At 33.6% G+C, this 15,039-nt stretch overlaps 1 non-coding gene across 1 annotated transcript; it reads left to right on the forward strand.

The window, feature by feature from the left end:
* Positions 1 to 14,423: 14,423 nt before the first annotated feature.
* On the forward strand, positions 14,424 to 14,530 carry LOC131181767 (small nucleolar RNA R71). The gene has a single exon (XR_009150245.1). It is a non-coding gene; the product is annotated as a small nucleolar RNA R71 (small nucleolar RNA).
* Positions 14,531 to 15,039: the final 509 nt, after the last annotated feature.

A 15,039-nucleotide genomic window follows, 5' to 3' on the forward strand; every position in this document is an offset into this window, starting at 1 on the left:
ACACCACAAGGAAGATATTGATACTAATTTTGAGAAGTTTGGTGAAGGTTTAGCAAGTTACAAATAAAGGTAAGTTTGCATTTTTGAGAAATCCTTTGTTAAAGTTTTTATGCATGTTATGGGTATTGGTTTGGTGAAGGAAAATTTTGAGTTTGAAGGGTTATTGTTGTTGCCATTTTGGACAGCCATGGGTCACGTTTTTGATGAGGTATTTGTGTATATAATTGATGAGAAATAATGTTAATCATGGTGATTTAGTAACCTAGTGATTTAATGCATGTATATATGGTGAATGATGCACTTTGATGGGAATTGGCATATGGTACGGCAATGTGATGTTGATGAATGAATTGTGGCAGCTTGTGGACACTTGAATAATGGTGTATATTGAAGGAGTGTGGGCAGCATATTGACCTAGAAGGATTGATGATATGTATGTCAATTTACATTGTAAAGTGTATGTAAAGTTTGTAATGTTTAGGTGTGTTTGTAATGGTACTTAGAAATTGTAATTGTGAATGATATTTGGTGTGTTGAGGGTGATTGGAATCTGCCCAAAATAATGCTTATGTAATGTAGAAAATGTTGTTGGTAATGTGCCAAAACAGTTTGGTAGGGTATGGAAGTAAACCTTGCAAAGGTAAGTGTGTGTTTGAAGTTGGGATGTGAATTGCATATTGAGGGCAGTGTATATTTTAGCCTATAACCTTGAATGTGTAACCTCAATTGGTATGAGACCAATTTGAGATGAAACTAGGCACAAAATGTGCCAACTTTCATTGAGAAACCATGCCAAAATTCTGCTTGCAAGGTGACCTAAAAAAATGACCAATTCGGATTAGGTGCAATTAGGACCTGAAAAATGACCAATTGGGCAGCAGTGAGTGTTTAGCCATAACTCACTCAAACCAGGTCCAATTGACCTGAAATTTTAACCAAGAATAGTTAAGACCCATACCTACAAGTCTTATGAAGACACTAAAGCCCATAAATGACCATAAGCAAGTCAAACAACTTGCACAAGTTCGGGTCCAAAAACTGGCCGAACCAGAATTGACCAATTTGACCTAAAATTGACCTAAAATGGTACCACTTGACCAGCAATAGTGTAATGACCATAACTTGGTCTACTTAACTCGGATTGACCTGAAATTTTGCACCGCGTGCAATAAGACCTAGATCTACAAGTTTGTAGTTTCGACCGAGACCCGAAAACCGAGGGAACTAGATCGTCCGGTTAGGTCAAACCAGTGTTCCGGAATCCAGCAATTTGCATTAAAATGCACTAAGCAAGGAAATGACTTTGGTAAAACATACCAAACCTAAAACCCTATCAAATGTGACATATTAACGACACTAAAACCTAATTTACCTAAAACGCAACGAGGGTCGGTATATTAGGTGATTAAGTGAATAATTGAGTTCAGTGCATTATTTACCAAACACCATCGATAGAGACAGTTTAAATTAGTACTGAAACACTTCAAATTGTGTTTCTCGATTACCAAAGACTCAGAAAAGGGAAGGAAACAGAGTCGGATCGAGGGGCGATCATCAGAGGTTTGTGCACAACGGCTATTTCTTTTGAATTTTTCAATTGAAATAAATTATGACTATTTGTATATTATTGTTTTAAATTGTGGAAATGTGTTTGGTGGACACTTATTGATTTAAAAACATTGTGAATGGTTTGAAACTGTGAAAAATTGTTTGAATGGTATTTGATGGATACTTATTGATTGAAAAGCACTGTAAATGGTTTTTGTGGAAATTGAAGTGAATTACGAATTGTGTTGCCATTTTGTGAATGAAATTATAACTTTGGAAATTTATTGGATTCTTACGGATCATTTGAATAAAATGTTTGGAATTGTTTTGACTCATAATTGGCATGACACTGATAATATGTCCCTCCTCCATTAATGGGGTGAGTGTGATTATTCCTCCCTCTTTGACTTACTAGTCTGGGGTGAGTATGATTATGTTCCTCCCTCTTTGACTTCCCAGTCTGAGGTGAGTATGGATGAGTTCTCATTATATAGCTAGCTTCCTCCCTCATTGATTTCGATTATTGGGGTGAGCATGTCTTGTCGTGGTGTACAACACGGCATATATGGAAAAATTGTGTCATGGCCTAAATTGTGTTATAGATTGGCAACACTTGTATTCTTGATTATTTGATCGAATTGTGTTATTATGTATTGTGAGATTGTGAAATTGATTTAAACTCTTATTGACATATCTGTCTATTGAATTCAACCATGATCGACTTATTGAAAATTATTGTGATATTAACAAATGGAGTTTAAATTCTTGTTGACATTTATTGTCTTGAATTTAACTATGGTTTTAAGTATCCACTATTGATATGATTTATCAATTTTGATTTAAAATTTGTATTTGGTTAATGTTGTGCACTCGAGACATTGTCTCGTGATAGCTTTATTCTTTATCGCAGTAGAGAGCAGACAGGGCGTGAGCTAGGTCGCTAGTATCGCCATGAGAGATTTTTGGGTATAGTGAGTATACCACATGTGGCATTTTATCTGTAATGTATATTCACTGTATGTATATTTTGTTCTTGGTTTTGAGCGATTGTAAATTTAAGTTGTACTGAGAAAGTTGTAAAATAATTATGAGTTATTTGGCTTGTAAAAATTGTGTTATATCTTTGTATCTTAGTCTTTGAAAATCACTGTGGATTTGACTTGAGAAATGTGTTGTGTTGATAAAAATGTTGGAGTTGAGATTTGAAAATATATTGAAGTGCTTTTTACAGGTTTTCTGAAGAACTGTTTTGTCCAAAATACAAATGGCACCTTGCCAAAATTTTTACAGATATTCCAAATAAATCAAATGAGTTAGTTGTTTCACTTCAGTTCACCAAAGTCTTTCACACTGTAAATAGTGCTCACCACTGTAAAAGAAGTAAGAAAAGTTTTTAAAATCCCTTGTAGTGTATTTAATGGATTATCAGTAGACGGAGTTGGTAATTCATTAGGTATACTACGGGATCATGTTATGCCTTACAGAGGGGTAGGGTGTGACAGAGGAATTATTTGATACATGATATGTAAATTATCTAAATGGTTTGCCAAATACATAAGTTACATGAAAGTGAAATTGGAACCTATTTTTCCATTACAAATGACATGAAATTGCTATAAAGCACTAATAGTACATAGCATGAAATGATAAGCCCGTAAGTATTTAATAACACTAAATTGCCCAATGTATACCTAGACTTATGTATATAGCTTGGATCAATTGGTATACCAATTAAGGACTATAGATAGTAGTACTGCCCACATGAGCGATCATTGATAGACAACATATGTCTAATATGATTATTTTACAGGCTTTATGTCTGCCCATTGGTCATTGTACCTGATTTGATTTCTGGCTTTATGCTTGCCCATTGGTCACTTTGCCTGATCTAAATTCTAGCTTTATGCCTACCCACTGGCCTTGTGCCTGACATGACAGATGTATACATAATAGACATACGGATGTCTAACTAGTCTACTCTCATGTACCCAGTCTTTATAGTCTGTTATAGGTTACTCGGGCACTGATATGAACTTAATAAGACTGAATATGGAATAAGTGAACAGAAAAGATCCTGATAAATTTATTTGCTCCCAAAGTTCAGTAAACATGTAAATGACTCAAAATTCATGAAATCTACATTTCTTTTTGAAATTATATAGGAAATAATTATCTTTAATTATTTAGTTATTTTTACTTCACTTTATGCACCACTAAGCAATTCGCTTAGTGCATTAGTTTTCCATCGCATAGGTACTGGAGACCAGTAACAGCAGCAGTACCTAGATAGGATTTTGATCAGATTTGTTATAGTGTGGGTGTCACCTCAGTAGTCTATTTTTGGTAGGGCCTATGTGTGTTTAGATTTTGTATTTTGATTATTGTACATAAGTAAGTGATGTAATTAAAATTTGAGATTGTAAATAATTTGTAAATTATTATATATGAATTTTATGTAAATGAAATGAATATGAGAAATTTTTGTGAGCAAACAATAATATGATATGATGCATGAAAAAATGGTATGACATATGAAACTATTTTTAATAGGTGAATAGTGAAACCCACCAAACTATTAGTAGTATGCCCTAGAACATATCATTTAGCATGTATCTTGTACATATTTTTATTAATAAAAGGCATTTCCACTTTTCCGTTTACATAATATATTTATGTGTAATAGAAAAGGTCCATTGATATTTTGTTAGAAATATTATTCTTAAGTTGTTAAGAATATGAGTGACAATATTTTTAGCACAAAGTATCATAAATATGTTCACAATCGAGGATACTTCATAATAAGGACATGACTTATCCAGAAAGATTGTATTCATGTTTGTTCCCAAGTTATTTATATGAGATATAAATAAGATGGAATGGTGAGTCTCATGCCATATAACAAACATGATAGGCACTTATAAATGATAAATAGGCCGAACCAGTGACACTTATGACAAGCACATGGAGTGTACTCTTGTGAATGTTTTGTCATAAATCATATTAGTGCATATAATCTTTAGACCTGAGATAGCATTGTTATCTTGTATATAGGTAGTTTGAGTTTGATACTGCTTTCATACTTGTACTATGTATGGGTATATGGGCATGTGTTGGCTCCTACTAGTTATATATGGAGGTAGGTGTTGATCAAGATGGAATCTGTTCCTCTAAGTAAATAGAGATAAAATCCTATGTTCATTTAATTGTTCTTGATATTTCAAGTTTCTTGCTAGGACAGATAGATTTATTCAGAAAAGAGTTTCTGATGAGAAAATCTTTTAATCAAGAACTGGAATTAAAAGAGAACATAATATTCATAGCAAATGGAGTTTTACATAAACCATGACTCTAGCTTGAGTTGGAATTTTATAACAGAGAGATTTTAGTACATGGTAACATATGATTATAGGCTCATTTAAGGTAAACCTTATTACTAATTGGGTGGCCATGGCATGCTATGCTAGATGTTAACCATGGTCTATGAGGTGCATAAAATGATTTAGAGAAATCATTTATGGTAAGAAAGAGTTCTGATGATATTAAGAGTTGATATCATGTCTCATTGCCAATTAGTGATGAGCCTAGTAAGTCACACACATACACTAGTTATCACCTATTTAAATATGATTTAATTAATTAATTAAAGAGTTTAATTGATTAATTAAATAGGTTTGATTTGCAATTAAATTGCAAAGTCGCTAGCATGACTTGAAACCAAATCTAGATTATTGGATGTGTAGTATAAATTAAATTTATATTTAAAGTGTTTAAATATGAATTTAATTAATGAGAAATTAATTAATAGAGATTAATTAATTAATTTATATTTGATATAAATTAATTAGAAGAAGAAAAATAATTGTTTTGGGTTAAGAACTCAAAATTAAGACACAGGGGCATTTTGGTCATTTCACAGTGTGACACGTGGCACCATGAGATGGTGACACATGGGGTTACACATAAACTTACCAAATGTTTTTTTTAATCATGTAAGATAATTAAAATCAAGATTAAATATAGGTTTGACACTTGGCACAATGTGATTGGGTCACTTAAACCTAGAGCTAATCAAAGGGTGACATGTGGCAAGGGTTTAATGTGTTAACCTAGCAATTTAAGTGTGGTTATGAAAAGAAAAAAATAACCAGCAGCCACTCCTCTCCTTTGTCACGCCACTTTGAGGCTTTTCATCTATTCTTCTTCATCTCTCATCAATTCAAAGAGATTAGCCATCAATCTCTTGAATTAAGAACACTAGAAATTATTTCTTGTGTCCTGTTTACATCTCTAATCTCTTAAAAGGCAGAACTTGAATTTCTAATTAATAGAAAAAGCTTTAGAAGCTGTTCAAGGGCTTCCATAGGTGTTCTTGGTGTGGACAAGCTAGAGGGACAACATCTGGTGTCCTAAAGACAAATCTCAAAGGCGCAGACACGCTGCAGTGCATCAAGATGTTAGTGTAATCGTTCTTGATTTAATCTAGGGTTCTAAAATTAATCTGATTAATTTTAAAATCTTAAATGGCAAATACAGATCCAAAAACATATTCAAAGAGTTTTAATATGTTGTTTATCATTGAAATCAAATAGATAAAAATAAATCTTGCATGATACATGTGACCCTAGGTGAAAATTTTTGAATTCAATGGTACAAACTTGTGTTTTTCACGCTTCCGTTCCTTCAATTGGTATCAGAGCCACTATATTTGCCATTTAGATTGTTGATTATATGTTTTAATTGTGTGTTTGATCATGAGATCAAAAGATCATTGCTGGTTGCAAAGCAAGGTGGCGGCATAATTGAAAAAAGACCATCAATGGTGCGCATGGTTTGACTACCATGGGTGGTTTAAGGTTTGGCTTTTAATTTTGCAATTGTTGTATGATCCAAGGCCTATTCTTTGACTAATTAAAGTGTTTAATTAGTAGTTTTAATCACACAATTAAATTATGATTCAAATTAGAATTTTTAAAATTGTTTGAATGTGATTCAAATCTGAATTTTAAAAGTTGTTTGAATGTGATTCAAATCTGAATTTTTAAAGTTGTTTGAATCATATTTAAATCTGATTTTTTAAATTTGATTGAATAAAATTCATATCTAATTTTTTTAAAAATGTTTGAATGTGATTCAACTCTGATTTTTTAAAAAATGTTTGAATGTGATTCAAATATGAATTTTTAAGGTTGTTTGAATGTGATTCAAATATAAATTTTTAAATTTGTTTGAATGAGATTCAAATCTGAATTTTTAAATTTATTTGAATCATATTCAAATCTGGATTTTTAAGTTGAATATGAGATATTCAATTTAATTTAAGTATGTATGTTTTATTTAATTGTTAAATAGTGATATGCATGATGGATGATCATGGACTATAAAAGACCAATGTAATTGGATTTATTTCTTTTACGTTTCTTTGGGATTGTAAATTAATTAATTTATTTTAATTTATTTTGGGCATGTATTATTAAGTTTGTAATAATTTTTGGGTTGTAATTTCATTTATTTAAGTTCTTGTAAATTCGCCTTGGTATGCCAAGGATTACTATGTAATATTGGATTGCAAGAAGTTCAATGAGGTCAAGAGCATTGTTGGGACCAGTGGGAGGAATTCAAGATCAAGTGTTGATTATGTACTCCTTCAGCAACTCTTGTAAAATGAATGAATGAAATGCACCTAGGAATGCCCTGATTTAATTCTTGGTGGCTCAGAATTGAATCCCTTAGAAAGTCCATGATCATACCATATTTACTGCTTATCCATGAATGCATGAGATGTATGGGAATGTATGCAATTATATGATATATGTATGCTAAATGGATAATGTGCAAAGTGAGACCTTAATAGTAATTAGAATGACCATAAAATCTTCCAAACAAATGATTAAGTTAGAAATACTATAATTAAAGTAATTATAACATAGGCCCTCCATTGGGGAAATTATTTTAAGAAATTTTAAATAGTTGCATGAGATGCAATTAATTTAAGAGATTTTCTTAATAATAATTGTTAAGCATGAGATGTTGTAAATATGTAAATGGTTTGGTGGCCAATATTGGATGTACCTGAGGACATTAAAATTATTTGCATAATTACTGGCTCAATGGGATCAACTTAACTAATACAAGATAAGTCAATAATGGATGTACCTGAGATTTTGAGCATTAGGGGCTAGGTAAAGGATTGAACCTCACATGAGATGTGATGGGCAAGGAGTTGCTCACTTATAGTTTATTGTAATTCCAATAATGGATGTACCTGAGGATGATCAATAGAATTATAAGAAATCAATTACCCACTATAAATCCATCCAACTAGGATTTCCGTTTTCTACTTTGGAAGTGTAGAATTCGCTAAGTTAGTGGGAGGACCAATTTGATTAAATGACCATAATCATTTTGGTTAATTACATGATACATTTACTAATTAATCTGGTTATTTTCTGCAGTTAATTTTCTGATAAAAATGAGCACAAAACAACCACCACCATCCAATATCCTTGCAAGCATACTTGATCACAATAGGTTGACAGGGCCTAATCTGTCTGATTGGCTAAGAAATTTGAAACTTGTCCTGAACCTTAAACATATAGGATATGTTCTAGATTCAAATGTTCCTGGTCCCTTACCTCCAGAGGCCACACAAGAGGAACATGAAACTTTGGACAAGTGGAAGGAGCATGATATGAGAGCTAAGTGTTACATGCTTGCTTCCATGAGTAATGAGTTACAGAAGCAACATGAGAATATGCAGAGTGCGAGTGAAATCCTCCTTTACCTACAAGAGTTGTATGGTGAGCACAGCAGGAATGCTAGGTATGAGATATCTAGACAGCTATTCCGTATGAGGATGTTTGAGGGACAAAATATTGGGGATCATGTCCACAAGATGATTCGGCTGATTGAATAGTTGGAACATCTTGACTTCAACATGGATTTCCAACTACAAACGGATTTGATCCTTCAGTCCCTTCCTGAGTCTTTTGGGAATTTTGTGATAAATTTCCATATGACTAAACAGGAATGCACCTTAGCTGGTTTGCTGGTTTACTCAATATGCTGGTTATTGCCCAAAAGAATATGCCAGGCTATAAAGGAAAAGAGGTAGCTTTGGTTGCATCTTCTTCTGTTGGAAAGTCCAATTAGAAGAAGGGCAATAAGAAAAAGAAACCTCAGATTCCTGGTCCTACCAAGAAAATAGCTAAACAGAAAAGGAAGACTAAAGCTGATGGAGGCAAAGGAAAGTGTTTCCACGGCCAAGAGGATGGGCACTGGAAAAGGAACTGCCCAGAGTATCTTGCTTCTCTGAAGAACAAGAAGGATACACCTTCGGAAGGTATGTCCATATCTTGTTATTTAGATTCTGATGATACTCATAGTTCATCTGACTTGGGTTTTACATCGGTGCAGTTCTCACATTTCTAATGATATGCGGGAACTAGCAAGCGATGGCGACTTGCGTTCTCAAGATATTAGAGTCTGGATTGGCAATGGCTCAACTGTTGAAGCTTTAGCCATAGGATCTAAATCTTTTTACATGTTTGGACATGTTTTGTGTTTGGATAATATTTTATATGTACCTAATGCTTTTAAGAACATTATTTCTATATCTAGTTTGACTAGAAATGGCTATGAATTTCAGTTCACAGATGATGTTTGCAATATTTATTTTGGAAATAAATATGTTGGTTCGGGTTATATGAATGATGGTCTTTATTATTTGGATAATAATGACAAACACAAATTGAATGCAAGTGATCTAAAAGAATGCAATGCCATGGTGAAAACCAACTCAAGTTCAAAATATATTTGGCACTTAAGGTTATGTCATGTTGCAAAAGATAGGATTGCAAAACTGGAGAAAATGGGGATACTATCCTCATTGGGCTCTGAGCCTACTCCAACTTGTGAATCTTGCCTTCAGGGCAAAATGACTCGATCACCCTTTGTTGGACAAGGGCTAAGAGCTGAAAATATTTTGGAGCTAATACATAGTGATGTATGTGGTCCATTTAAAGAAATGGCTAGAGGGGGTTTTCATTATTTTATTACCTTTACTGATGATAAATCAAGGTTTGGGTATTTGTATTTGATGAAATACAAACATGAATCTTTTGAAAAGTTCAAAGAATTTAAATCTGAAGTAGAAAATCAAACAGGAAAGAGTATTAAAGCTCTTCGATCAGATCATGGAGGTGAATATTTGAGTACTAAATTTGATGAATACTTGAGAGAGCATGGCATTGTTTCTCAGCTGACTCCTCCAGGAACGCCACAACTGAATGGTGTATCTGAAAGGAGAAATCGTACCCTATTGGATATGGTACGTAGTATGATGAGCTATACTGATATGCCAATCTTCTTTTGGGGATTTGCATTAGAATCAGCTTTGTATATTCTGAATAGGATTCCATTAAAATCAGTTTCTTCCACACCTTATGAGATATGGCATGGAAGAAAACGAAGTCTTAAGCATGTTAAGATTTGGGGTTGTCCAGCTTATATCAAAAAGCTGAACACTGATAAATTGGAGACCAGGTCAGAAAAAGGTAGATTTGTTGGATATCTAAAAGATATTTTTGGATATTATTTTTATTTGCCTACTTCACAAAAGGTTGTGATAAGTAGAGATGCCACATTTCTTGAACAACAGTTTGTTCAAGAAGAAGGCAAAGGATGGCAAATAAAGTTAGAATTGGAGAATTCTGACCAACCAACAAAATCAGATGGATATAGATCCATCTAGTCAACCTATACCCGTTGATGAAACATCTACAGCTGCTCCTCGTAGAACAACCAGGGTATCTCACCCACCAGTGAGATATGGTTTTCTTCATGAAGAAGAACAAGAGTTGTCTACTCATGAAGAAGTAGATCATGGAGATGATCCACTTACTTATGAATAAGCTATATCAGATATAGACTCTTCAAAATGGATTGATGCTATGAAATCCAAGATTAATTCCATGTATAAGAATCAAGTTTGGGATCTTGTTGACTCACCTGAAGGTATTATACCTATAGGGAACAAATGGGTTTTCAAGAAGAAAATTGGTTCTGATGGAAAGTTAGAGACCTATAAGGCAAGGCTAGTAGCGAAAGGTTTTCGCCAAAGGCAAGGAATCGACTATGAGGAGAGTTTCTTGCCTGTTGCCATGTTTAAATCAATTAGGATTTTATTAGCAATAGCTGCATACTATGATTATGAGATTTGGCTGATGGATGTCAAAACAGCTTTTCTCAATGGATGCATTGAAGAAAACATTTTCATGGAACAACCTAGGGGTTTTGAATCCCAAGATGGTTCCAAGGTATGCAAGCTAAAACGATCCATTTATGGGTTGAAACAAGCTTCGAGGAGGTGGAACATCCGTTTTAATGAAGCCATTAAATCCTTTGGTTTTATCAAAAATGAGGATGAGCCATGTGTATATAAGAAGGTTAGTGACAGTGCTATCACTTTCCATGTTTTATATGTGGATGACATACTATTGATGTGTAATGACACAGGTATGTTGACGACTATAAAGGTATGGTTGTCAAACACATTCTCCATGAAAGACTTAGGGGAGGCAACCTGTATTCTTGGGATTCGCATCTATAAAGATAGAGCGAAAAGAATAATTGGTTTATCTCAAAGTCTATACTTGGAAAAGGTGTTAAAGAGGTTAAATATGCTTGATTCCAAGAGAGGATTGTTACCAGTGAGACATGGTATCCACCTTTCTAAAGAGATGTCTCCAAAGACACCTGAAGAAAGAGATAAGATGGCCAGGATTCCATATGTTTTGGCTACTGGAAGTTTAATGTATGCAATGTTGTGTACTAGGTCGGATATCGCATATGCTGTTAGTTTGACTAGCAGGTATCAATCCAATCCAGGTTTGGAACACTGGATAGTTGTCAAGAATATCCTTAAGTACTTGAGAAGAACTAAGGATTTATTCTTGATTTATGGAGGTGGAGACTTGCAATTGGATGGCTATACTGATTCTGATTTCCAATCAGATATCGATGATAGAAAGTCTACCTCTGGATATGTGTTCATTTGTAATGGAGGTGCAGTCAGTTGGAAGAGCTACAAATGGAGCATGACTGCAGATTCCACTACAGAGGCTGAGTATATTCTTTGCATCGAGATCTTGCAAAGGAAGGCTTTGGATAAAGAAGTTCGTGACAGAACTTACAGTAGTTCCTTCCATTGAGTCAGCAGTTCCACTACACTGTGAAAATAATGGAGCAGTCATACAGGCTAAGAAACCAAGGTCTCACCAGAAATCTAAACACATAGAAAGGCGTTACCACATTATCAGAGAAATAGTTGGGCAAGGCGATGTAGCCATGCAGAAAATAGCATCAGCTAAAAATCCAGCTGATCCATTCACTAAGCCTATGTCACAGACTCAGTTAGATCGACATCTTGAGAAGATAGGTCTAAGATATTGTAATGAATGGCTCTAGTGCTAGTGGGAGATTGTTAGCAGTATGCCCTAGAGCATATCATTTAGTATGTATCTTGTACATATTTTTATTAATAAAAGGCATTTCCACTTTTCCATTTACATAATATATTTATGTGTAATAGAAAAGGTCCTTTGATATTTTATTAAAAATATTATTCTTAAGTTGTTAAGAATATGAGTGATAATATTTCTAGCACAAAGTATCATAAATAGGTTCACAATCGAGGATACTTCATAATAAGGACATGACTTATTCAGAAAGATTGTATTCATGTTTGTTCCCAAGTTATTTATATGAGATATAAATAAGATGGAATGGTGAGTCTCATGCCATATAACAAACATGATAGGCACTTATAAATGATAAGTAGGCCGAACCAGTGACACTTATGACAAGCACATGGAGTTTACTCTTGTCAATGTTTTATCATAAATCATATCAGTGCATATAATCTTTAGACCTAAGATAGCACAGTTATCTTGTATATAGGTAGTTTGAGTTTGATACTGCGTTCATACTTGTACTATGTATGGGTATATGGGCATGTGTTGGCTCCTACTAGTTATGTAAGGAGGTAGGTATTGATCAAGATGGAATCTGTTCCTTTAAGTAACTAGACATAAAATCCTATATTCATTTAATTGTTTTTGATGTTTCAAGTTCCTGGCCAGGACAGATAGATTTATTCAGAAAAGAGTTTCTGATGAGAAAATCTTTTAATCAAGAACTGGAATTAAAAGAGAACATAATATTCATAGCAAATAAAGTTTGACATAAACCACGACTCCAGCTTGAGTTGGATTTTTGTAACAGAGAGATTTTAGTGCATGGTAACATATGATTATAGGTTCATTTAAGGTAAACCTTATTACTAATTGGTTGGCCATGGCATGCTATGCTAGATGTTAACCATGGTCTATGAGGTGCATTAAATGATTTAGAGAAATCATTTACGGTAAGAAAGAGTTCTGATGATATTAAGAGTTGATATCATGTCTCATTGCCAATTAGTGATGAGCCTAGTAAGTCATACACATACACAAGTTATCACCTATTTAAATATGATTTAATTAATTAATTAAATAGGTTTGGTTTGCAATTAAATTGCAAAGTCCCTAGCATGACTTAAAACCAAATCTAGATTATTGGATGTGTAGTATAAATTAAATTTATATTTAAAGTGTTTAAATATGAATTTAATTAATGAGAAATTAATTAATAGAGATTAATTAATTAATTTATATTTTATATAAATTAATTAGAAGAAGAAAAATTATTATTTTGGGTTAAGAACTCAAAATTGAGACACAGGGGCATTTTGGTCATTTCACAGTGTGACACGTGGCACCATGAGATGGTGACACATGGGATTACACATAAACTTGCCAAACGTTTTTTTGATCATGTAAGATGATTAAAATCAAGATTAAATATAGGTTTGACACTTGGCACAATGTGATTGGGTCACTTAAACCTAGAGCTAATCAAAGGGTGACATGTGGCAAGGGTTTAATGTGTTAACCTAGCTATTTAAGTGTGGTTATGAAAAGAAAAAAATAACCAGCAGCCACTCCTCTCCTTTGTCACGCCACTTTGAGGCTTTTCATCTATTCTTCTTCATCTCTCATCAATTCAAAGAGATTAGCCATCAATCTCTTGAATTAAGAACACTAGAAATTGTTTCTAGTGTCCTGTTTACATCTCTAATCTCTTAGAAGGCAGAACTTGAATTTCTAATTAATAGAAAAAGCTTTAGAAGCTGGTCAAGGGCTGCCATAGGTGTTCTTGGTGTGGACAAGCTAGAGGGACAACATCTGGTGTCCTAAAGACAAATCTCAAAGGCACAGACACGCTGCAGTACATCAAGAGGTTAGTGTAATCGTTCTTGATTTATTCTAGGATTCTAAAATTAATCTGATTAATTTTAAAATCTTAAATGGCAAATACAGATCCAAAAATATATTAAAAGAGTTTTAATATGTTGTTTATCATTGAAATCAAATAGATAAAAATAAATCTTGCATGATGCATGTGACCCTAGGTGAAAATTTTTTAATTCAATGGTATAAACTTGTGTTTTTCACGCTTCCATTCCTTCACAAATGCTAATAAAACAGAGGAGACCTTTGTCTGGGTCTCCACTAAAATAATTTATGATAAAAAAAAGTTTCCAACACATGGAGTAATACTAATAAATGGAATTTAAATTTATAATATACATGACAAGACAAGATAGGGTACTCCGGTATTAAATATGGCACACCTTGCTCTGCTACACTGTAGACGGGTAAGGGGTGTCACAGGTAGTGGTTTTCTCCATTAAATCTCCAGCAGCTACTGAATCAATAATGCTTCTTGTTAATGGTAATAACCCATTATAGAAGTTCTGAATGAAGAGCCAATCCTGGATGCCATGGAGTGGACACTCCCTTTAAAGATCTTTGTACCTTTTCCATGCATCATAAATAGATTCATTGTCATTTTGCCTAAAGGTATTAAGTTCAGTTCTTAGTTTTGCAGTCCTCTCAGGTGGAATGTATCTTGCTAAAAGGTTTGTGATAAATCAGCCCAGTCGGTGCATGATCCTATAGGTTGAGATAATAGCCATCTAACACCCTCACTTCAAGTAGTTCCAAACATTCTACTATTCTGGAGACTAACATCTGTTCAGATGGCTAGAATGTCTGGAACCATACTTAAACTAGAGTGAGGAGTCATGTTTTAATTTAATGAAGATCAAGTAAGGTTGTAAAAAAATAAAAGAAATGGTATGTAAATCGGTTAAATGAGCTCAAGCCTCGGTGATGGGTAACCTTACTGAGAAGTAACCATAGGTCTAGTGGCTATTCCAATTCTTGTGGAATCTTGTAAGATCCTTAATTAAGACCTAAATTGAGATATTATTATGAAATTAAAAGGAAAGGAAATGAAAAAAAAATAAGTTCAACTAAGTAAATTTAAAGTTAAGGTGAAAAACAGAGTTAGGGACTTATCGGGTATTATAAAAAAGAATAACTGAAACCT

The sequence above is a fragment of the Hevea brasiliensis genome, chromosome 7 (assembly GCF_030052815.1).
Source record: "Hevea brasiliensis isolate MT/VB/25A 57/8 chromosome 7, ASM3005281v1, whole genome shotgun sequence".
Taxonomy (NCBI): domain Eukaryota; kingdom Viridiplantae; phylum Streptophyta; class Magnoliopsida; order Malpighiales; family Euphorbiaceae; genus Hevea; species Hevea brasiliensis.